This window comes from Manis pentadactyla, chromosome 5, assembly GCF_030020395.1.
Source record: "Manis pentadactyla isolate mManPen7 chromosome 5, mManPen7.hap1, whole genome shotgun sequence".
Taxonomy (NCBI): domain Eukaryota; kingdom Metazoa; phylum Chordata; class Mammalia; order Pholidota; family Manidae; genus Manis; species Manis pentadactyla.
This window is the reverse complement of record NC_080023.1, coordinates 6,368,306-6,391,372: the sequence shown is the minus strand read 5'-3', so window position 1 is coordinate 6,391,372 and position 23,067 is coordinate 6,368,306.

Below are 23,067 nucleotides of genomic sequence, written 5' to 3'. Positions count from 1 at the left end.
GGCTGTGGACAAGAAGTGGTAGCGTGTGCACAGTGACCGCCGACCTTCACGTGCCTGGCGCACATCTGCTTCCCTTGCCCGTCTTGCTGAGGGAAACGAAGTGGCTGGTTCCTCGTGGTGCCCGGTGCTTCTAGCCGGGCTCCTTCTTAAATACCGGAAAAGGGAAGGGGAAATCAGAGACGTAAAAGGACATTGAGAAGAAAGTGCTGCACCCATGGCTTCCAACCCAGTAAGATGCATTTTCCCTTCCCCACCTTGCCTTCTCCTGTCCAACTTATGCTTTGGTGACTGTAAGCACATCATGCATGCAGGGCTGTATTATTTTTAGAAAACCTTTTATGAAATACACAGTGAAGGGGGCACATGTGATGAATGTGCAGTACTGGTTTTTCACTAACTGAGCAGCCCCTCGCACCCGGCACCCCAGCACCCCCGTACCATCATGCATCCACTCCTTATCCGAGGCCACGAGGGCCGCTGTAACAGAATGCCATTAACTGGGCAGCTTATAAACAACGGAAATGTATTGCTCCCAGTTCTGGAGGCTGGAAGTCCCAGATCAGGTGCCAGCACGGTGAGGGCCCTCTCCTGGGTATGGACACAGGACTTCTCACTGGGGCAGGGGTTCTTGGAGCCTCTGAGGCATGATCCCATTCGTGAGGGCCCCACCCTCTGAGATGATCCCCCCCAAAGGCCCCACCCCCTAACACCGTCACCCTGGGGGCCGGGCTGCTTCAGGCTCTGCCAGTGGAGGGACACATTCGGTCTGCAGCATTCCACCCCGGCCCCCCCAAATCCGTGCCCTTCTCTCATGCAAGTGACACTCATTCCACCTGACAGCCCCAAAACTTTGACCTGTTTCTGCGTCAACTCCAAAGTCTAAGTCCAAAGTCTTGGCCCCACCCTCTATTCATGTCTCAAATGGGATTTTGGTTAGGCTTTCAGACTTGGGATGTATGAAAACAACCATGAATAAAGAGTTATTTTCCTTCTTCACACTAAATACTCTGGCACTGGTCAGCACGTGGCTGTTTTCATTTAAGAGTGAAAAATTCACCCTCTGTGAGCATGCAGTTCACTGGGTTTTTTAGTATATTCACAAGTTGTATAACCAACACCATGATCTAATTCTAAAAGACTGCCATTACCCCAAAAAGAAACCCCATATCCATTAGTACTCACCCCCATTCTCTCCTGCTCCCAACCCTCTGGCATTAATCTTTCTAACACTGTATCTTGAAGATCCTTTCATGTGCTTCCACCCCACTTTTTTTAAGTAGCAGAGTGGGGTGTCAGTGTATGGGAGTACATGATTTATTCACAATCCCATGTTGGTGGTTATGGGGTTGCTTTCATCAATCTCTTTATAATCAGCACTACAGTGAGTAACATTGTGCATAAAGTGGAACAGCATTTGGCTGGCGCACAGCAACATAGGGAGATAAATTCACAAGCAACATGGTTGCCACGGCCTTAATTGGCCCCCCCACACCCAAATTTAGAAGTTGAAATCCTAACTCCCTAATGTGATGGAATTCAGTGATTAGCTCATGAGGGTGGTGCCCTCAGGACCGGGCTTAGTGCCTTCTACGAGAGACCCCACAGAGCTGCCTAGCTCCCTTCTTCCAAGTGAGGACACCAGGAGCAGTCGTGTCTGCAACCCAGAAGAGGCCCTTCCCCAGAGCCTGATCATGCTGGCCCCCTGATCTTAAACTTCCAGCCTGTAGGACGGGGAGTGGTATTTGTCGCCTGGAAGCCACCCAGTTTAGGTGTTTTGTTGCAGCAGTCCAAGGGGACTAAGACAGTGGTAGGATCGATTCCCAGGTACAGAATTGCTGGGTCAAAGGCATTATGAATTTGCATTTTTGAGAGATATTTCTAGATTGCCCCTGCAGGGTTGTACCAGACAGACACTCAGATGTGGAGGATAGATTGGGGGACAGGTGTGACCACGGTGAGGGGTGGCAGGACTGGAGAGGGGAGGAGACCACCGGCATTTCTGTTGAGGGATGGAGGTGGGCTGATCTGAGGCCACAGTAGTTGGTACGTGAGGCAGAGCAAAATACATTTGGGAGGTAAAGGTCGAAGGGCAAGGATGTGGTGATTGGCTGGAGAAATGTTGAGGAGAGGAGAGTGAGAATTACTCAGGATGATTCTAGGGGCAGGCAGAATTGGCCCACTGTCTCCTAGTGTCCATTCTGACCTTCTTCTATACTAATTGAGTTTCTAGCTGGGCAAACGATAGTCCAGACAGTGACTAATTTCCCTGAATCTCTTGCAGCCAGGTCTCAAGTTATGCCCAATGAGACACCAGCAGAAGTGATGTGTACGACTTCCCGGGCATGCCTTAAGTGCAGGTGTCTACCTTCCTCTGTTCCCTTTCTGCTCACGGGCTGGAGTGTGGGTGTGAGGGCAAGTGCTAAAGGTATGATCTTGGACCATGAGGCAGAAGTTTCTTGTTAAGGCAGAGTAAGAAGTTAGCGGGAGCTTAGAACCCTGATAACAGAGAAGTGAGTACCCATTTCGTTAAGTGGGGTCTCTGCTGGAGCTGCTAAACCCAAATTGTTGAGTGCCCTTGGTTTATGCCCTTCACTAAAATGGGGGTGCTGGGGAGGTGGCCCTTCCCTTTTCCAGATACTGAGAACCCCTGTGGCAGGTACTGTGCTGGGTGCTAGGGACCCTGCGGAAGGGCCTGAGCTGGCATGGGATCACAGACCTCCCCAAGGGGGTGACATTTAAGCTGAGACCTGTAGGAGGAGGGGGAGGGCCAAGGTGGGCAGGAGACGGCATTTCAGGCAGAGGGAACAGCAGCAAGCAGCATGTCTGAGGCTCCGCAAGAAGCTCAGTATGAAAGTGAGACTTACACAGAAGGACCACACCTGCTGCGGCTCTCCTGGTGGGTTACGGTCACGGGCGGAATACTCAGTTGTCACTGTTAACTTTCTAGAAAGGTTCTTCCTAGGTTCAGGGCTTGGAGATATCGTTTAGTAATGAAACGCTGACCTGCACCTAGAGCTCTCCTCCTAGCATCAATGTCACTGCGTTCTGCAGTGGGCCCCCCGATCCTCCCAAACTAATTGACTTCAGGGACTTAATTATATCTCTGTTCCCCGCCAGCAATGATATTGCCTCAGGAGAAGGCAAACAGTCAGAACACAGGCTGGTGTGTTGGGGTGGGAAACCCACAGAGGGAGGAAACGGTCTCTAACTAGACAGAATATGCTTTTCCTCTGTGTACACATGAAAAGCATGGGCTCAAATAGCAGGGCTCAGGGCTGGCCTGAATGGCCCCTCTTAGGGAACTCAGAGGGTTCTTCTCATGTATCATTGCCCTTTCAGGGGACAGCCTGCCTTGCTGCGTTTTCCTTCCTGTTTTGGTCCCTATGTAGGGCTGTGATCTTTGAGGGGAGTACCTGTTTGAGGGGGACACTGGGATCCACCCATTTATTTATTAGTTGTTTATTCATTCAACATGCATCCTGAGCTTCATGGCCTGCAGAGCTGTGTGCACGGCAGTGGGTGGCTTGTGATGGGTGTGTTCAGGTGGGGTTGTTAGGGAGTCCTACAAATGGACAATGGCAGTAGTGTGACAGGCTCTATGTGAGGGTCTGTGGGGACACATGGAGCGGCCCCAGCCAGGCTGGAGAGGGGTCTTGAAAGCTCTCTGGGAGCTGTGAAGAAGGGAACCTTGAGGGGGCTCTTGAAAGCTGATAGCTGGCCCGGCCAGAATAGGGCCAGGGTGCAGGGAGGGCAAAGAGTCTGGGCAAAGAGCTGGAGGCTGGTGGGGCAGAACCAGACCCCGTTCAGGGAGCTGCAGCCCAGGCACAGAGAATGGGACCTGGGTGGGTGGCAGTGACATCTGAAAGGCAGCAGGGTGGCCGTGGCCATAGCTGTGGCCTGTCCTTCAAACCGAGTATCTGCAGGCTTCACTGCTCCCACTGGAGGCCCTGCAGGGTGCCAGCAAGAACAGGCACAGCTGGAAGATGCCATGCCATTGTGCTCAGAGTCCAGCGGGAAACAGACAGGTGGTTAGTGCTGAGGTTTCAGGAGATATCGTTTCCTGGGGCTGTTGTAGCAAAGGATCACAAATAAGGGGCTTAAAACAGCAGACATTCATTCTCTACAGTTCTGGGGGCTGGAAGTCTGCAATCAAGGTGTCAGCAGGGCTGTGTTCCCTCTGTAGGCTCCAGGGGAGGATCCTTGCTACCTCTTCCAGCTTTGGGGGGCTTCTGACAACCCCTGGAGCTCCTGCCTTGTGGCTGTGTGGGGAAAATGGAAGTTCCCATGGCCAGGATCCTCACCTGACCCTAAACTACTTGATGATGTAGTTGGCCTACTGCTAGGCTACTGCTCCCACACCCGTAGGCAATGAGCTATTAGTGACTCAGTCACTATATAAAGAGCTCGCCCAGCCCTCTGGGAGGAGGCAGAGAGGAGGTGGGTTACGGGTCTGCAGACTGCTGGATGCAGGTGTGATTCTAATGTTTGACCTGCCACTGGGAGAATAAAGCTAGGTAATCAAACCCTTTTATCCCGAGAACTTTCCATTGTCATTTCTTGGTCTCAATGACTCCGCAGTGAACTTCCCTGGGGCTGAAACCCTCAGGCAAGCCAGGCTGCATCACTCCCATTCCCACCTCCATCTTCACCTGGGCTTCTCTGCGTGTCTCTGTGTCTAAATTTCTCTCTTCACCCAAGGATGTGGGTCACTGAGCTAGAGCCCACCCTCATGCGGCATGCTCTCACTCACCACGATTTTGTCTGCAAAGACCCCATTCCCAGTAATAAATAAGGTCACATTCACAGGTACTGCGGTTAGAATTTGAGCATATCTTTTGGGGAACACAATGCACCCCACAGCAGGAAGCTAATCAGGCTTACCCTCTGCTCTCCATCTGAGCTTTGCAGACACCAACATCAAAATACCACTTTGTGGCTTAAGAGCAAGTGTTGGTGGACGTCTTACTTGTGCTGCCCAGTGGGTGTCCTCTGGCCAACCCCCAGAACTGACAGATCCACTCACCCAGTCCAAGCCTCCTGCAGAAGAGGAGGGATAGAGAGCCACAGATGTTACTCTGTTGGAACATGGGACATGAAGCCAGGGGGGAAGGTTGCCTGACAATAAAGATCCCATTGGTGAAGGATGGGATGTGTGGTACCCAGTAGGGACAGAGAACCAGGGACAGGAGGAGTCCAAGAAAGGAGACTCTTCAGACTGAGACTGATTGGAAGGAGCCGGAGAAAGAAGATGGGTGCAGAAGTCAGCATGGAAGAAAGTCTGCAGTGGGGAGTCGGCAGGACGGGAAGAGGCCCATGAGTTCCCAGGCATTGCCACTCCTGGAATGAACTCCCAGGTCAGCACAACACCTCCGGTTGGATTAAAGGAGATAATGAGCCATTTCCATCCCAAATTAAACAGAGCAACCCATCATATGCCTGGGAACCAGCCAGGCCCTGACCACTCTCGCTTTTTAATGGTTTCTGGTCTGTGCTTCTGGCCTCTGCCCTGTAGACTGAGCGCCACAGAAGAAGGCCAACTCCCTGAAGTAGCCCTGCACTGCAATGTTTGGCTGTTTGCATTTCTTGACAAAGGAAATTTGTTGGGCTTAAGCTGCCAAGGGTTTTGCATCTGGATCCTATGATGTTTGGTTTCGGGAGGGCTGCGCGCAGAACCAGCTCGGGGGCCTCCACCGGCCTCCATGTAATTAACTTAAGTGCTGGGAAGATGAAAGCTTATTTGCCTGATCCTGGATTATGGCATGGGCGGCGAAGGTAGGCAGAGCAGACTGTGTGAGTTATCTCCCACCATTGAAGTTTCCAAAGATACCAGCGGTGGACAGTGGAAGTCAGGAAGTTTGGGCATGTTGGAATTTATTAAATTTGCAGTTAAAAAAAAAAAAAAAGGAGTTCTGGATGCCAGCGCAAGGAGGTTAAGTGGAAACATAACTTTACATAATGAAGTGGTTAATCATATTTCGCTTTAGAAACACTAATATCATAAATTGGCCTCATACTTCTGTGCTTCCAGCTTCAACAATAGAGCAGAGACATTAATTTCCTGGTTCGGTATAACTTCTGGGGTTCTCCCGCGCCTCCTCCTCCTGACTTAGTGGGTCCTCTACCCCTCGGCTGGAGTGGGGAAGAAAGCTTTGATCCTGCTGCTCTGGGAGCCTGGGGAGGGTGAGTGGGAGGGGGGTCGGGATTCCTACAGGTGATTTTTAGGCCTGAATTCCATTGTGACAGCAATGATTTATTTTAACTACTAACCCAGGAAAGCAGGCGCCAGCAGGATGAATGCCTCCACGAGCTCCTAGCAGACTAATTTTACTGTTTATGAATCACTAATACGTATAAGAAAAAACTAGGAAAGAAAGGGGGTACCATTTTAGATAACTAAAAATAAGGCTTCGAGAAAAGGCCCCACGGGGTCCAAGCAGTCCCACATGGGAAAGATGACTTTGCATTGCAAGATGGGGACACATGGGGTCCAGATCGCCGCCCCCCACGCCGCGGCGGGCGGCGGCTGCTGGCGGAGGAAGCGCTTTCATCTCTCCCAGGGAGATAGCCCGGCCGGGCTGGATGGGCCTCTCTATTTACAAAAGAAAATTAAATCCGTTTTAACACTTGCACCGTTCATAGGAAACACATGTTGGCTGGTAATTGTTTTGAACTCGATTCTGAGCCGGGCGCGCCGCAGCGGGCCGCTCTTGCGTTTTTCGCGCTGGCTTGGGATGGCCGTGGAATTCGCACGGAATTTCTTCCCGATTCCAGAGGCTCCGGGAGGGGGCATTCCTCGGCGGAGCTGGCAGAGGAGTGCGGTTCGGTTTCCTGCCTCCCGGTGGGGAGCACTGTCCCCTTATTGCGAGAGGCCTGCGCCCCTCGCCCCTTGGCCCCGCGTTCTTATCGGGATGTGGGAAAGGATCAAAAGAACTCACAGCCCTAACTGAGCCCCACGGGCTTCCCTGCGGCCTGGAGTGTTCGCAGAAAGAGAAATAAAAGGTTGGGTGATTTTCCCAAGAGCGCCTGATGGCGTTTCACAGCCGCGAGGTGGTGTCACTCCGAATCCGGGTGTCTACCGGCCCTGCGATTGCGCTTTTCGAATGCTAATGAGCACGCGACCCCCTGGGGCGCCGGTGCAGCGCGGGCGGGGTTCAGTAGGCTGGGCCCGGGGCTCTGCATTCCTAACTGCCTGCTCCCTGGCCAGGCCAGCGCAGATCCCCTGGGCTTTGTCGAAGGTTGCTGGGCCCCGCCCACCCTCAGAGTTTCTGATTCCACAGGGGAGACCTGGGATTTGTGTTTCTGATGAGCTCCCAGGTGACGCTGAAGCTGATGCCTTGGGGACCACCACACTTTGAAAATCACTGTCCAAAACCAATGCCCTCTCGGGGAAACTGAGGCTCAGAACAATTTTTCCTGACGTCTCATTGCTCCGGGGAGGCGGCCCCCGTGTCCAGCGCTCGTTTTTCCATCCACAGTCGAAGCAGGACCGGGAGAGATAAGCCCAGTTTTCCATGGGGACCCCCTCACTGTCCAGCACCAGCCACGGGTCTGCTTGAGGGCAGAGGACGGCATGTGTCGGGGCACCCAGGCTGCCACTAACCCTTGCTCTAGAAGGCCCTTCCACCTCTCCTGCCGAATCACCCACTTTCAAAGCCCAGGGTAGGTGCTGCCTCCTCCAGGGAGCTTTCCTTTCCTGTGGCTTAAGCCTGCTCCCTCAACACCTTCTGCATCTCTACAGCCACGGACTCTATTTCACTACAGTAGCGGGCTCAGTCCCTTCGAAACCTCAGAGAACAGGACAGAGAAAGCAGTAAGCAGATACTTCTTAAATGAATGAATAAATATCCCCCCAGTGGCCTCTTTGCCTGCTGTGTGTCTTTGGGCTGGTTTCTTAACCTCTCTGGTGCTTGGTCTCCCCATCTGTAAAATGAAGATGCTAATGTCCACCCCACAAGGTCACTGCTGATAATAATTGTACACAGTCCAGGCAGAGATGGAGTGGTAAAGGAAGGGTTACTTCTGTTGTTTTTGATGTTTTTATTATTCATCATTATTATTGCCTTTGGGGGTCAGTATTTTATCCTTCAAGACACTGTTTTGGCTACGTTTTGCTTTTTCACAAGGCCCCAGTTGACATGCAAATACGTTTGGGGAAAGTTAATATCTTAAGCCATTGTTAAGGGGCATGACTGTGACTCATATTTGTTCAGCACTTAGGGTTTACCAGACCATTTCCCACTAGCTGAGTCACTTAATCCTCACAAAACTCAGTGGAGGAAGTGCTGTCAGGTTAAGCCTTGGGGCGTTGAGGCACTTGCCCAGGGTCACACGGGCTGCTTTTCACCTCCAAGCGCAGGGGCTCAGGAAAGCAGGGAGGCGCACCTACTGCCCACTGGGTCTCATCTCAAAGGTTTGAGGCCCCGCCTTCCTTCTAGCTGGAAAGCAGCTGCTGCAGACAATGGCTTTTCCATGGTTCCCACATGCTTTCCAAGGAATGTTTATCGTGGGTATGCTTTCCCTCCCCCGAAAATCCCGGGGTCAGACAGGTGGGAGCACCAGGCATGCTCTCCCACACCTGAGCCTCAGAAGGTGCTCCAGCCAGTCCCCCGAAGACCCCAAATGTCCCTGGGGGGGGGGGGCAAAGCCTGCCTCACGTGGTCTTGGCTCTGCATTTTCAGACTTGATCCCTGCGGCGTTCCCGGGCCACACAGATGACCGTGGCTGGGGGCCGGCTCTGCCCCTGCTCCAGCCCGCAGGAGCCGGCATCCGCGCCGCCCTGACCAGCTTCCTTCACTCAGTCTCCAGGACTTGTGCTCTTGGCCCGGCATTCCCATCCCCTATTTCTCACGTTCCTCGAACACCCGAGCAGAAGGCCTTCCCAGCCCCCTGATAGGACACAGTGAGCCTGCCCCTGTGTCTCTTGCCCTGCACAGAACTCGCCTCCATCCAGCCAACGTGGCCGCCTCGTTTTTGGTTGTCAGACTCTGCCCAGTAGAGTACAAGCTTCACAAGGGCAGAAACGTTTCCATTTTGTTCTTTGCTGTTGTCCCGGTGCCTACAACAGCGCCTGGCCTATTGCAGGTGCTCAAAAAACATATGTTGATGGAATGAATGAACGAGTGAATGAATGAAGCAGGACTAACCACATGAATTTCACTCAGTATCTTCCCAGTTAGCATCCTTGCCATTGGCATCTGACCTCAGATCTGTAAGCTGGCTGCTGGCTGCAGGGAGGTGTCAGGCATGTGTCCTGTCCCTGTCCCAGAGGCAGCTCTGTGATGGCTACACTGCATTCAGTGTGACAAGACAGCTGATGCATTTGAGAGGCAGGCAGCATAACAGTAGAAAACCAAGGGTTTGGAGTCAGGTGGACCTGAGTTCAAATCCTGCCTCAGCATTGAATAGCACTGCGGCCTTGCTCAAGTTACTTCAATGTTCTGAGCTTCAGGTCCCCACTATTAAATGGGGGTAACTGTCATCTTGGACCTTGCTGGCAGGTGGTTAGCAATCAGGTACCCCACAGATGGGGCAACAGAAATGGCACAAAAAGGGTGGATTCAAATTTTGCTATGGTTAGAGGCAGCCAAGAGAGACTTCTGAGAAGCGGTGGCTTGAACTTGAGCTGACAGGCAGATGAGGCAGAAGACAGCTGCATAGCTATTCCCCCAGGAGTGCAGGCACTAGAGGCAGAGTGGGCTCAAATCCTGGCCCTGTCACCAGCCAGCTGGGTGACCTTGGGCATGTCACTTACACTTGCCTCAGTGTCCTGACCTGTAAAATGGGGTTCAGGCTGGCAAGTGTACAATAAAGACCAGCAGTTCTCATCGTTATTGTCATGGGGGAGGGGAAGAAGTGTGACTTGCAGTGGCAGGTTCAAGGGGCTTCAGGAAGCAGCTGGGGTACAGTTTATGCTGGGTTAGGATGAGCATGGGACAGCTGGTCCTGCCAAGCCACAAAGTGACCCTCCCTCTTAGGGGTGGAAGGCCCTTTGGACTCCTCCTGGGAACCCTGCCCCTCCACCAGCAGTGGGTCTTGGGTCTTGCACCTGGTCACCTGTGGGGACATTTGACTGCCATCCAGTCTATCCAGTGGCCCACCCTCTGGCTCTCTGAGACACAGGGGAGCCACAGCATCTTGCCTCAAATGGGCCTCAGAGATTGCAGAATCGGGGAATCTTCTCAGAATGGTGTGAGACTTGAGTCGCTAGCTCCCTTTTGCAGACAAGGAAGCCGAGGCTCAAAGAGGGCACCCTGGGCTGTACCCAGGCTCTGGCTTTCTGCCCTGTCCCACCTCTTCAGCCAGAGTCTGCAGGTATTTGCAAGCATAAAGGCTAGTCGGTGAGATCTGTAGGAAGGCAGGAGCCTCGCCTGTGCAGTGGACAGACGCCCAACATCAGGGACCTGAATATTCCCTGATGTTTTTTTAATGTTAATTTTTCCTGTTGGTGCAGTTTGCTTGTTCCTGGGAACAACATCTTCTTCCTTAGTAAGCTTTTCCCTTTGGAAATGAATTTCCTTTTGGAAACATCTGGTGGTGTCTGATCCTACCAATTAACATGTAAAGGGAAGCCCCAAGGCCACTGCAGCGTCCAGCTGCGAATGGGCAGGTGGGGCACCTGACGGCCAGCCTAGCAGGCATCTACATGAACTCAGAGGCAGGGCCTCCCTGAATTCTGGGTCCTGACTTCTGCCTCGGGACTCCTTTGCCCACCCTGGGCCACTTCCTTGCATTGAAGGTGCCTCTTCTTTGCAAATGGGAGCATGGTGGAAAAGTCAAACATGGCCTTGAGTGACTGTTTGCCACTTCCTAGCTGTGTGACTCTGGCAAAGTCACTTACTGGGTCTGGGCCTCAGTTTTTTCATCTGTATAATGGGAATAATATTAAGCCTTCTTTGGATTGTTTTGATATTGAGATGAAATAACCTGTACAAAATACTTAACCCAGGTGGGCATATAGCAAGTGTCAGTTAATAGCAATGATAAGAGGAATTGTAATCAATGATAATGCTCTTGGATAGGCAGGAAATGGTGGCATTAAGCCTCTGGGTCTCTGTGTTTAATAAAATCTCTGTCCCAAAGGTTGCCGCCGGGATCAGCAGTCTTGTATTAAAGGGTTGCAGACACATGTATTGACGAGGACCAAAAATAAGGGTGACTGAGTGCGGCCAGGTGGGGGTGATGGCCTGTCCTGAGCGGACAGCTGCCACCAGCTTCAGCCAGGAGGGACTGTGAACCTGGGGAGGCCACAGCTTCCAATTTTTAAAAAGAAAATGGAAATCTGGATTTCTACTAGCAACCACCTCGTTTAAAAACAATTAGCTCCTGTGCATGATAATTCACCATCCCAATACAGGCTGCTGACGGGGACGGTCGTACAGCCCAGAGAATACAGTTAATGATTCTGTGACATCTTACTGATGGGCGGTGACTGCACTGGAGGGGGTGTGCGCTTGATAATACAGGAAAGTGTTGAACCACTGTGTTGTGTACTTGAAACCAACATAAGACTGACTATCAATGATACTTTAATAAGAAAAAAGAAATGTAAAAAAAAATAATTAGCCCCTGTATGGGTGCATGAGGGCAGCCGTAACAAAATCCTAGTCGTGCTGGCTAAGGGCCCATCCACCCCCAGGACCTCATTTAGCCTTAAAACTTTTTAAACACCCTCTCTTCAAATAGAGTCATGTTTGATGCTGAAAGTTAAGATTTCAACATACGGATTTGGGGGCGGTGGAGGAGCACACAATTCAGCCCGTAACGGCCACTCACTCAAATGCTGTTGGAAACCGTGTGTGAGCCACACACCGGGGTCTGTGGTTTTGTCTGAAGTGCTGTGCCGGGAGCATGTTTGTCTGGGGACTAAGGTCCAGACACAGAAAGTCGGCCAGTTCCTGGGAGCTTTTCCTCCTGCCAAGGACCCACTTTCTTCTAAAAGTCAAAATCTGGTTCCTGCTAGGGGTGTGGCAACAGCCTGTGGGGAGGGCTGCCCTCCAGTCCTGCTGGGCCCTTGTCCGCGCGGGGCCTTGACTGAGGCACCGTCCTGCGCTGGGCACGTCACAGCGGTGCCTGGGGATCTGGTCGCCCTTCTTCTCCCACAGCCTTCAGGCCGAGCCTCTTCACTGAGCCGCCTGAAACCCTGCCGGAGCTGGGAGGTCCTGCAGCCGGAGGAGGCCTGCAAATTAGCAGTGGACGGCTCCTGCTCCCTGGAAGCACCGGGAGCGCAGAGACCCCTTCTCTGTGTGCAGGGGGTCGGCTGGCGGGAGGTGCCGGTGGTAGGGTGGGGTTTGGGGAGCGTGTCTTCGAGGAGGACGCTGTCCTTCTCAGGCTCTGGAGGCCATAGCAGAGAGCAGCGCGGGGATGACACAGTCCTGTTATCCTCCACACCCCACCCCCAAGTGACCGTGCGCGTGGCCTGGTGAGCCTCTCTCCCAGCCTTCTGTTCTCTACCTAGAGAGGTACACGCATGTGTAAGTCCACCTTTATAAACACGCATGTGTAAGTCCACCTTTATAAACACGCATGTGTAAGTCCACCGTTATAAACACACGTGTGTATGTCCACCTTTAGAAAACAAGAAGGAGCTTGTCTGTGGGAGGCACTGCAGGCGGCAGCCTCGGGGCGCGAACCCTGCGGTCTACCTCCAGAAGCCCACGTCCAGCCGCTTACTGCACTGTTTCCCACCTGCCATTCTGTGGCGTGTTTTCCGCCCCCGCAGTGAACAATTTATCAGGACACTCTGTGTTAATCCACACTGTTACCATTCTAAATGGTTGATACTATTTTAAATTGGGAAAACTCTTAAATGCTGGAATTCTGGGTTTTAAATTGGCCTCTGGCTTCACCAGGAAAGGGACAGAGACCTAATGCTGAATGCAGTCACCTCTCAGTGACCAGTCAGCCCATGGTCTGTGTCATGGGGGATCTCTTCATATGATTTTTCATTCCATCTGCTTTTCTAGATCACCTGTTCTGTCTTTCTCTCATTCATTCTCACCCTCTCATAATTTCCATTTCTCTGAGGGAAGAGACAAAGGCCTGCAGAGCTGGACCTGATGGACTAACAGAGGGTTACCTCCCTGGCCCATTTCTCCTATGACTCCCCTCTGCTGACTCCGTCCAGCCACACTGGCCTCCTTGCGGGTGCCTGGATCACACCAGGCATGCCCTGGCCACAGGGCCTTTGCCCTGGCTGTTCCCTGTGCCAGGAATACTCTTCCTATGAGTATCTGCATAGCTAACTTTCTCCCCTCCTTCAAGTCCTTGCTCAGCTGTCATCTGCCCTATGTTGAAGGATGCCTCCCCCTGCCCCTTGGAAGGCAGTGCCAACCTCCTTCACCCGCTCTATTTTCCTCGGAGCACCTGCTCCCTCTGACATATTATATAATTCACCGCTTATGTCTATTGATTGCCTATCTCCTTCCACCAGAGTGCGATCTCCACCAGGACAGAGGTTTTTATATGTTGTTTGCCCAAGACAATACCTGGCCATAGCAGAAAATCAGTTTGTATACCTAGGATGAATGAGTGAGTTTATACAAAGTCCATCTTTCCAGACCCCAGGAGCTCAAAGGCCCACAGAAACCAAGCTCCCACCCCATGATGGAGTTTCCACTCTCCAGTTCCAGTGGGAAACAGAACACACGGGTAAAACTATCCCTTAGCACCCTGGGCTCCACCCAAAGGCATGCATACAAGCATGGAGGAGCAGCGCCTGACACCCAGCAGGTGTTCGGCAACACAGGGCCTCTTTTCTTTTCCTGGGAAATGTGTCTTTTAGAGCATCTGGTGGGTGCAGCTCCTCAGGAAGGTGAGTGGGAGGCTCCAGAGACAGCAGACGAGTCCAGGCAGTGAACTTGTTCAGGGCTGAAGAGTGTCTCCCAAGTCCATATGGACCTCCAATCCCCAGGACCCTGAATGTGGCTGTATTTGGAGACAGGGCTTTTCAAGAGGTGATCAAGGTAAAATGAGGTTATTAGGGTGGGCCCTGATCCAATCTGACCGGGGTCCTTTTAAGAGATTTGCACACAGACACGCACAGAGGGGAGCCCATGTGAGGACACGGGGCGCAGGCAGCATCTGCGAGCCGAGGAGAGAGGCCTCAGGAGCAGCCAGCCCTGCCCACACCTTGATCTTGGGCTTCCAGCCTTCACACTGTGAGAAAATTAGTGCCTGTTGCTTGAGCCCCCAGTCTGGTATTTCGTGATGGCGCCCTGGGCAGATTAATCCAAGCACCAGACACGAGGGGCTGATTTCCCATCATTGAGCTGCCATCTTACAACTGAAGACCTTCGACTCAGAGAGGCGAGGAAACCTGGGCTGTATCTCCCCCTGGCTGCTAAGCTCATCTCCAGCTTCTGAGCCCCGCGTCCCTTGCCCGCCGCTGAGTGGTGGCTGGAGCTAAGCCCCGAAGCGGAAGCTGGTAAAGTCACAGCTTGCCGGGGACAGCGTGGCCGGGAGAGCGGTCCCCGCGTGGGGGCCTTCAGCATCCAGCCCTCTGGAGCGTCCGCCCTCCCAGGGCGGGGTTTCATCTGCTCAGGAGGGAGCCTTTCTGTCTGGGGGGCTTTGAGCAGGGCGCACGGGCTGCTCCCAGCACCCCGGCTCCAGGAACAATGTGCAGCACCGTTTCCTCTGGGCCTTCTGATAACTGAAACCCATGCTCATGATAGCGGCTATGGGAATAAATCCTGAAGATGTTTATCCTGCGAATTCCAGGCTGAATTTATGGTCTCCTCCAAGCAGTATTGGCTCACTAGCCATTAGGGTCATTAGAAGCAGAACAGCCAGAGACTCCAGGTCCTTGAGCATAAATACCTGCTGTCAACTGGACCAGGAGGTTGGGGTGGGGCACCTTGAGGTGGGGGAAGGGAGGGGCAGGGGGATGGGGTAGTCTGCTGGGGACCCAGTTACCTTCCAGCCCCCTTCAGTGGACCTGAGGTCGTGTTTATGTATTTAAACCTACTCAGCCCCCAGGACTGTGTCAGGCCCCAAATTTATTGACAGCAATTTGTAGGCCTGGGTAGAGCATTCATAAACAAATCCAATTAGAAGGCACCTCTGTCTTGTCAGATAAAGATGCACAAAAGGCCAGACTGAGGCACCACCGCTAACCACCCTGGCTGCAAACATGTCTGGATTCCTGGGGGAGTCTCCAGGCTTCAGTTACGTGGGGCAAAGACTGGTGTTTTAGAGAACTTAGCAGCTCAGAAGTGTCACAGGGACACCAGAATGGGGGCTAAAGGGGCAGAGGCACCTGGATATCGGCCCTAGCTTCCTACGTAGGGACGTGGGATGGTGAGCAGAGCAGGTTACCTTTCACCATGACTCAGTTTTCAGGGATAGGAGGTGGGATCACGCATGGAAAGGAGTGCCCAGCACACAGTAGGTTCGCATACTGGCAAGCCCCTCTTTCCTGGCAGTTTTCCTTCTAGAACTCTCATCCGTCTACTTTGATTGACTGATGCATTCATGCGTGCATTTACCATTCAAGACACTCATTTATGCAGGACAAGTGTCCTGTGTGCTGGCACGGGATTAGGCTGGGGCAATACCCCAAATATTCAGCTCTTCCTTCCCCCGACCTTCCCTCCCTCCCTTCCTTCATTCTTTCTTCCATTCCTCCCGTCCTTTCTCTCTCTCTTTCTTCCCAGAATAAGCAGCAAGGAATTTATTGGGTTAAAGCAAGAAGTACACTCTCGAGAAAGAGTGGGCTGTCTGGACACCAGAAGCAGCCTGGGCTCTTTATCATTTGAACGCTGCTCTTTGACTCCAGGAAGGGCCTTCCTGGCAGGTGGAGAGGCGTCGTGGAGCAGGAGCAGACAGACATCCGAGTTTCCTTATTCCCAACGTGGGGACGGCACCTGACACACAGGAAATGAACTATTCCCTTTGGCCATGTTTGTTGTTCGTTCCCGTTAGAATGTAGCCTCCATGAGAGCAGGGGTGTGTGTCTGTTTTGTTCATAGTATGTCTGCAGAGCTTAGAGCAGTGCCAACGTCGTAGACACTCAATAAATATTTGCTGAAATAACGTGTGATATTAATACGCTCACGGGCAGCTTTCAGGGCCAGAACGTTTGTCTGGTCCTCGCATTTTAAGAACTCCCCAGAACTGCCCTCCATCTTAACCTCTAACAGCGTAAAAGGCGCTGCTGGTTATGCCAATGGCATTTTCAGTCCTGAAAAGCTCTTAGTCAGTTCCACCTCCCCTCTGAGCGTTTTCCTTGGCTCTCCTCAAATACCCAGCCTGACCTGTTGGCCCCATAAAGGAATCAGTAGGGGTACCCCTGCTCTCAACACTGCCTAAGAGCTTGCATAGCACCTGCCAGGAGCCCTGTGCCCACCACGCCCACCCTTTCTTCATGCCCAAGCCCATCTTACCGAACACTTGCGAGCTCCCACTCACCGTGTGGACTTTTGGAGGCCTCCTTTCTGGTTGCTGCTAATGTATTTCTCTGCCTCTACAATCCTAATGCCAATTTAGAACAAGTTCCCTTGCCCCCAAATACATTTGGCAATGACTTGCTGAAGGAGACAGCAGATGCCCTGTACTCCTTGCGCCTGCCCAGTTACCTACCCCTACCTACCGTCATCAAAGGAACACATGCATACTGCAGGGAATTTGGATAGAACCTGAAAACATAAAAAGCCAAAAAGCTCCTACCCATCATCCCATGACTTAGAGTGCTGGAGGTGCTATTTTGACTTATTTCTTTATAACAATACATCCAGCTATTTTTATCTGTATGAGATTATTAATATACAGTTTTACATTGTTTTTACAATATGAGTGATCCTAAATGTTATCCATTTCTTTAAAATGATTTTGTAAATCTCATTTTTAATGGATACATAATAATTAATATGTGGTTATTCTATCATTTCTTAATTAGTCCGTGATTTTGTTTTACATTTAGGTTGTTGACAGCAAGCAATTGCGTGATTAGCTGTGCATAAGTTTTTGCCTGCATTGTGATGTATTTCCTAAGGATTGAGTGCTCTAAGTAGTTATACAGGGGGTCAGAGGCCACCAATCTTTTTATTTTTATTTTCTAATATTGGTAAAATATATATAACAAAGAAGTCACTACTGTAACTATCTTTAAGCACACAGTTAGAGTGGAATTAAGTGCATTCACTTTGTTGTGCAACCATTGCCACCACCTAGAACTTTATTATCTTCTGAACCTCTGTATCCATTAAACATGGACTCCCACTCCCTCCTCCTGAAATCCTGGCAATCACCTTTCTACTTTCTGTCCCTAGGAATCTGACTACACTAGATACCTCATGTAAGTGGAATCATAGTGTTTGTCCTTTGGTCTGGCTTAATTCACATGGCACAGCGTCTTCAAGGTTCACTCCTGCTGTGGCACATGTCAGAATTTCCTTGCTTTTCTGTGGAGAAAGAGAACCATGTGCACTGTTGATGGGGATGTAAACTGGTGCAGCCACTACAGAAAACAGTGTGGAGCCACCTCAAAAAAAACCCTACCATACTGTTGGGAAATCCAGTCTGGGGAGGTCCCCCTGCCTGCTAGGTGAGACCTCAGCCCTGGAGACGGCCCCTAATTTTGGGTGAGAAAGAATTCAGAAGCAGGTCAAGCAGGTATAAGAAAGGAACAGGAGTTCATTAAAGCGAAAGTATGCATTCTAGGAGGGAGTCCGGGCGGAGGTGAGCAGCCCTGGGGGCGAGGTTTGGGTTTTTAAACAGGGTCTAACTACAGGGTGAATATTCACGAATGCAGCCAGGGTAATTTGCCTAATAGGGTGAGTAGCACATGCCTGGTGAGGGAAAGAGAAAATGCTTCCTCTTAAGAGGAAACTGACTTGGTAGGCAGACCAGAAAGAAGACTTTTATTTTTGTCATATTTCTGTCTGCAAGCAATCCTGTTGTTCTGAACCCTGAGCGTCCTGTTACTTTGTACTTTTTAATCATCCTGTTATCCCTTACCTTCTCATTTGAACCCTGAGTCCCTGTGCTCCCTATTCTAGCCTGCCTCAATATGATTCAGCAATCCCACTTCTACTTAATATCTGAAAAAACTGAAATCAGTGAGAATCAGTTATCTGCACTCTCACGTTCACTGCAGTGTTACTTAGAGTAGCCAAGATACAGAAACAACCCAAATGTCCCTGATGGATGAATGGATGAAAATGTGATTATATACATATATAGAAATGAACTATTGTTCGGTCATAAAAAAGGAGATTCTGCCATTTACAACAATATGGGTGAAACTGGAGGGCACTATGCTAAGTGAAGCCAGACAGAGAAAGACAAATACTGTATGGGATAACTTTTATGTGGACTCTCAGGAAAAAAAATGGTCTAACTCACAGAAGCAGAGACTAAAACGGTGGTTGCCAGGGAAGGGTTGGGGGTGGGGAAAATGGAGAGATGCTGGTCAAAAGGTACAAACTTCCAGTTCTGAATAATTTCTGGAGCTCTGATGTACAGGATGGTGACTACAGTTAAGTTTACTATACAGTATATTTGAAACTTGGCAGGAGAGTAGATCTTAAGTGTTCTCAGCTCTTCCCCCCACAAACACACAGGCCATGTGAGGTGATGTATGTGTGAACTAACTTGACTGTGGTAAATACCTGAAAGGTAACATTTGACTTAGTCTCTAAGTCATTCCCCAGCTCCCTGCCTTTGGCCTCCAGTCTTTGTGAAATTTCTACATCGAATCTTTGCAGTGGAGATTAAACTCCCTCCCTTCGCTCACTGCGAGTTTCCACCCTGTAATGAAAACACAATTGTTAATGTGGAGTTTCAGTTTCACAGAGGTGCAGCCTCCTTTTGTTCTTTACAAGCTGGGAGGCCAGTGAGGCAGCTAGCTACCTGTGATCCTGGGATGGTTTTTAGGGCATTTTGCAGAAGAGGTGTTCCTAAGCTCTGAAATAGCTCCCCTCGCAGATAGCATCTTGGGCCTGGAGCTAAGAAAATTAGGAGGTATTTGCAATGATTTAAAGCTAATTTTACATCATGTTGTGTTCCCACTTTGTCCTGGAGCACATAAGGGAGATCTGGGGGGCGGGAGGGGGCGGGTGTGTCTTGTGTGTTTTAATGTAAATGTAAATGAGGCATATGGTATAGGGGCATTTCTATGAAGAAAAAATTCATAGTGTTTATATCTCTATCAACTCCCTAGAAATCACTCTAAGACATAGGAAGAGGGGTTCTCTCAAATAAATGAAAAAAGCAACAAGAAAAGAAAGCATTTTAGAATCAGGCCTAATTGGTATCTAAAATGAGGTCAGTGGTCACAGCAGGCCCCCAAGTTGGCTTAGCAAATTAGATTTTTTTAAAAACTAGTTTTTCAGCTAAAATCAAAATGGAAAACAAAAAGAATTACTGTCATCGAGTTGATGTTTTTATTTGAAAAAGCAGGCGATTTCCAAGACCGGTTTTCCATCAGCTGGATTTTCAACCGCCTTCGAGCATTCATTCCGAGGCAGGGGCCTGGATCCCCCCACACTTTGGGGGTGTCCTGTCACCCTCCCAGAGTGCCACCACTTCTCCGGTTGTTTACTTTGAGGCAAATTTCAGTATCAGTCCAATGGGCACAGAAGAAAGAAGCCCTTTCATAAGATTTAGCTCAGGACAAAGCCAAAAATACCACCCTGCAGGAAAGGATTCAGCCCGGGGAATGCTGCCTGTGTGTGCGCACAGCCCCTGGGCGTGCGGCTGAGGGGGGTGTGGGGGACACTTACAGCGCCACCTCCCATCCCAAGACAGGGTCTTGGGGCCTTGAGCAGCAGGCCCACCCAGCCTCCAGCACCAGGGAGATTGGAAACAGGACGTGTTTATCTTAGAAACGCCAATAACCACCTCCTATTGCTCCCTTTCTAAGTACCCTCTGTAGTCAGGCTATAAAAATGCAGTTGATATGAATTTTCTCTTTTCAAATGGCATTTGGAGAAAAGAAGAGGAGGATCGGGACAGGACAATGTTTACCTTCTGAGAGCCTCTATCTTCCCTGATCCCATCAGGGACAAACTGCCTCAAGAGAACATTTCCAGAACTTTCCAGAAAGGCCTTCAGCCAACCCTTCCAAGGATTCTCACAGCCTCCTTTTATACAGGGAAGCAAACTTCTTTCCCAGAGCTGAAGTTTTGAGCCTTTCACAGGGGCCCCATGTCACAGCTGCCCTCACATATGGGACATCCTGAACAGTGGCCTCATGCTGAAGAAAGGCAATTTGGGGAACACACTTAGGTATTGTGGTCGTAAGTTCACAGTGGTCTCTTCATTTCCTCGATTTCACTTTCCTATGTCCAATTCTTTATTTAAATTTCCTCTTCTCTGTCCTTTCCTGTTCTTAAATTCTTACATAAGTTTTACTGGTAGTTACGGATTCTTTAGGGCTAGGATCCTCTCTGCTGTCTTAAGTCTTTCCGAGTGTCTGGGCTCCCTCCCCTTGGGAAAAAGCACTGACTTGATCAGAATTTCCTGGGCATTTTGAGCTGGAACCTCATTCACAGACCGTTTTGGCAGGAGAGGGGCTCCCTCTGGCTTGGGGGTGTGTGCGGCTTCTTGGGGGGATATTTACATTCTAATGGGCCACAGGAATGAAGCCAGTAAAAGTGCCAGGGGTGCCTTGCCTTTGAGGTTAAAAACCCCTTGCTGTAATATTCGTGCTTCTGAGCCTTAAGTAGTAAAGTCTGCAGAAATTTATCTTCATAGGCAGAAAATCCCCAGGCTAAAATTTAAATGTCCTACCTGACTGCTTCTCTCAGTCAGGCTTTTGAAACCAAGATGTGAGACGAAATCACAGATCACTTTAAATCACGCTTATTCCTCAGGGAAAACATTATCTTCTGAATTCTTTAGATTCTCCAAGCAAAAATGTCTGTGCCGAATTAACACTCCCACCCCCAGCCCTGCCCCTCCTTGGGACTACTTTCCAAGTCTGTCTACTCTTTTCCTTAAAAGCCGGAGAGCCTTCCTCTTCCACTGTGCAACTCGAGCTGGCACTGAGGAAAGTTTGCAATTACTCAAAATATCAGAGTAGCTTCTAGTCTCACCCCCAAAGCTCAGTTTATAGCCATGTTTCTCACTCTTTCCACACTCCCACCCTGAGTTTGATATACTTGTGGTTGACAATCAAAGAAAAGGTCTTAAGAAACATTTTGCAAAACACAGAATTCCCTTTGCAAGACTAAGGGGCGTGTTTGGTCAGGATTTCTGTAATTCTCAGGTTCTACACAAGAGGGCGCTTTGGGATCCCATTGCACAGGACCCTGAGGATCCCAGGGTTGCGTGCGGGTAAATGAGAGTACAGGGGTTTCGTACCCAGGCATTCTTACTCTTGGCAAAATCACTTCTGACCCCAATTAAGCAAAGGGAAAGTTATATCTATGCGGATTCCTCGTCTTATTTGTGTACTCATGTTGCATGGGATCTTGCAGCCCCACGTCTTTGTTTCTAAGAGCTAGCACCTTCTAAGGAAGGAATCGGTGTTGTCCGATTGGAGTTGTGTCATTTCGTACAGCCAGAGTCCACTGTGGGAAAAACTGGGAAATGGTCAAAGATTGTCATCTTGTCTCAAAATGTTACCAGGCGGGAAAGGTTCCCGGATAAGTCCTGCCTCCCCACTGTTCTTCATTCTCAAGTCATTAAAGCAAAGTCCACCTATATCCTGGGCCCCAGGTACAGTTTCTAAGGTAACGCTCAGCCAGGTTTTGAGAGAAAAAAAAAAATCTGAATGAATTCCCACTGAGACATGAATTAATCACATTATTCCTACCTTAACCCTTGCAAAATCAAAAACAAACAAAATTTAACAATTCAAAAGAGGGCACTAAATTCAAGCTATAGTTAATAGAATTCAAACATCAGTGTAATGGTATATAAATTATATATGTTCAATAGATGTGGGTTCAAAACCAGATCGTATCACAGGGTGTCTTTGGAACAGTCACCTTTCAATAATGTACTCAGTAAATATTTATTGAGTACCTACTATGTGCAAGGCATCTGAGATGCAATCATGAGCACAACCAGACAGGACCTTCTTCCCAGGATCTGTGGTTTGCAAGAGAGCCAGCTGCCAACTCAGTTCCAGAAATCATGTAAATTCCCAGCTGAGGTACGTGCCCCTGTGGCGGTTACTAGTCATGTTCTCTAGAGTCTGTCCCCTGTCCCATTAGACACAGGGCAGGACTGCATTTCCCGTCCCCTTTGAAGTTTGACACAGCTGTGATTTGCTTTGGCCAATGAAATGCAAGCACGGGAATCACGTGTCTCAGTAATGCAAGACAGCTTTAAAAACCAGCACCCCTCCACCACATTCCCTTCCCTGTGCTTTGGCGAATGCGGGAGCACTGTCGAGATGCCGCTTCCTGTGGGCCTGGGTCCCAGAGTGGCCGTGGTGAATTAGCCCTACCCCCACCCTTCTGCCATTCCTCAGTGCACATGCCACACGAGAGAGAAATACATGTTTGATCAACTACTGGCATTTGGGCTTGTTACTGCAGCAGAGCCTGGCCTATCCTGACTGCTGAGGATGTACTGGACAGGTACATGATGCCGTGGAAGTGTACAGCAGGGGCGTGCGAGGTTAGGGGAACGTCTCTGAAGGGCCTGGGCACTGGGATATGAATTTGGGGGGGATACAAGGCACCCCACAGCGGGTCATGGCCCCGAGTCTGGCCCTTGAACAGTTGTGTGCCCCGGAGCAAGTTCCTTCTGCTGCTGGAACCCAGTGTTCTCCTCGGGGAAGTGAGGTTGATATCTCAGGAGCCCTCCAAGGGGGAGGCACAAGTGCGTTACCAGGGCTGCGACTTTGGGAAGAGCAGGGAGCATTCTTCGGCAGCTCGCTGCTGCGGCAGGAGGGGTAGCCACCCTCCTGTTGTGACCATCTCTCCGGCATGCTCTCCGGAGGTATCTGTGCAGTCAGGTCAGATGACTAAGTGACAAATGAGGGTGGTGACCTGACAGTCTCTTTAGAATCTGTCAAGGCAGCTGACACCCTCCTTCCCAGCCAGGCTCTACCAGCCTTGATTGCTTCAGAAATGAATGGGAATGGAAGGCTGAAGGGCCTGCCCACCTGTGCCTGAT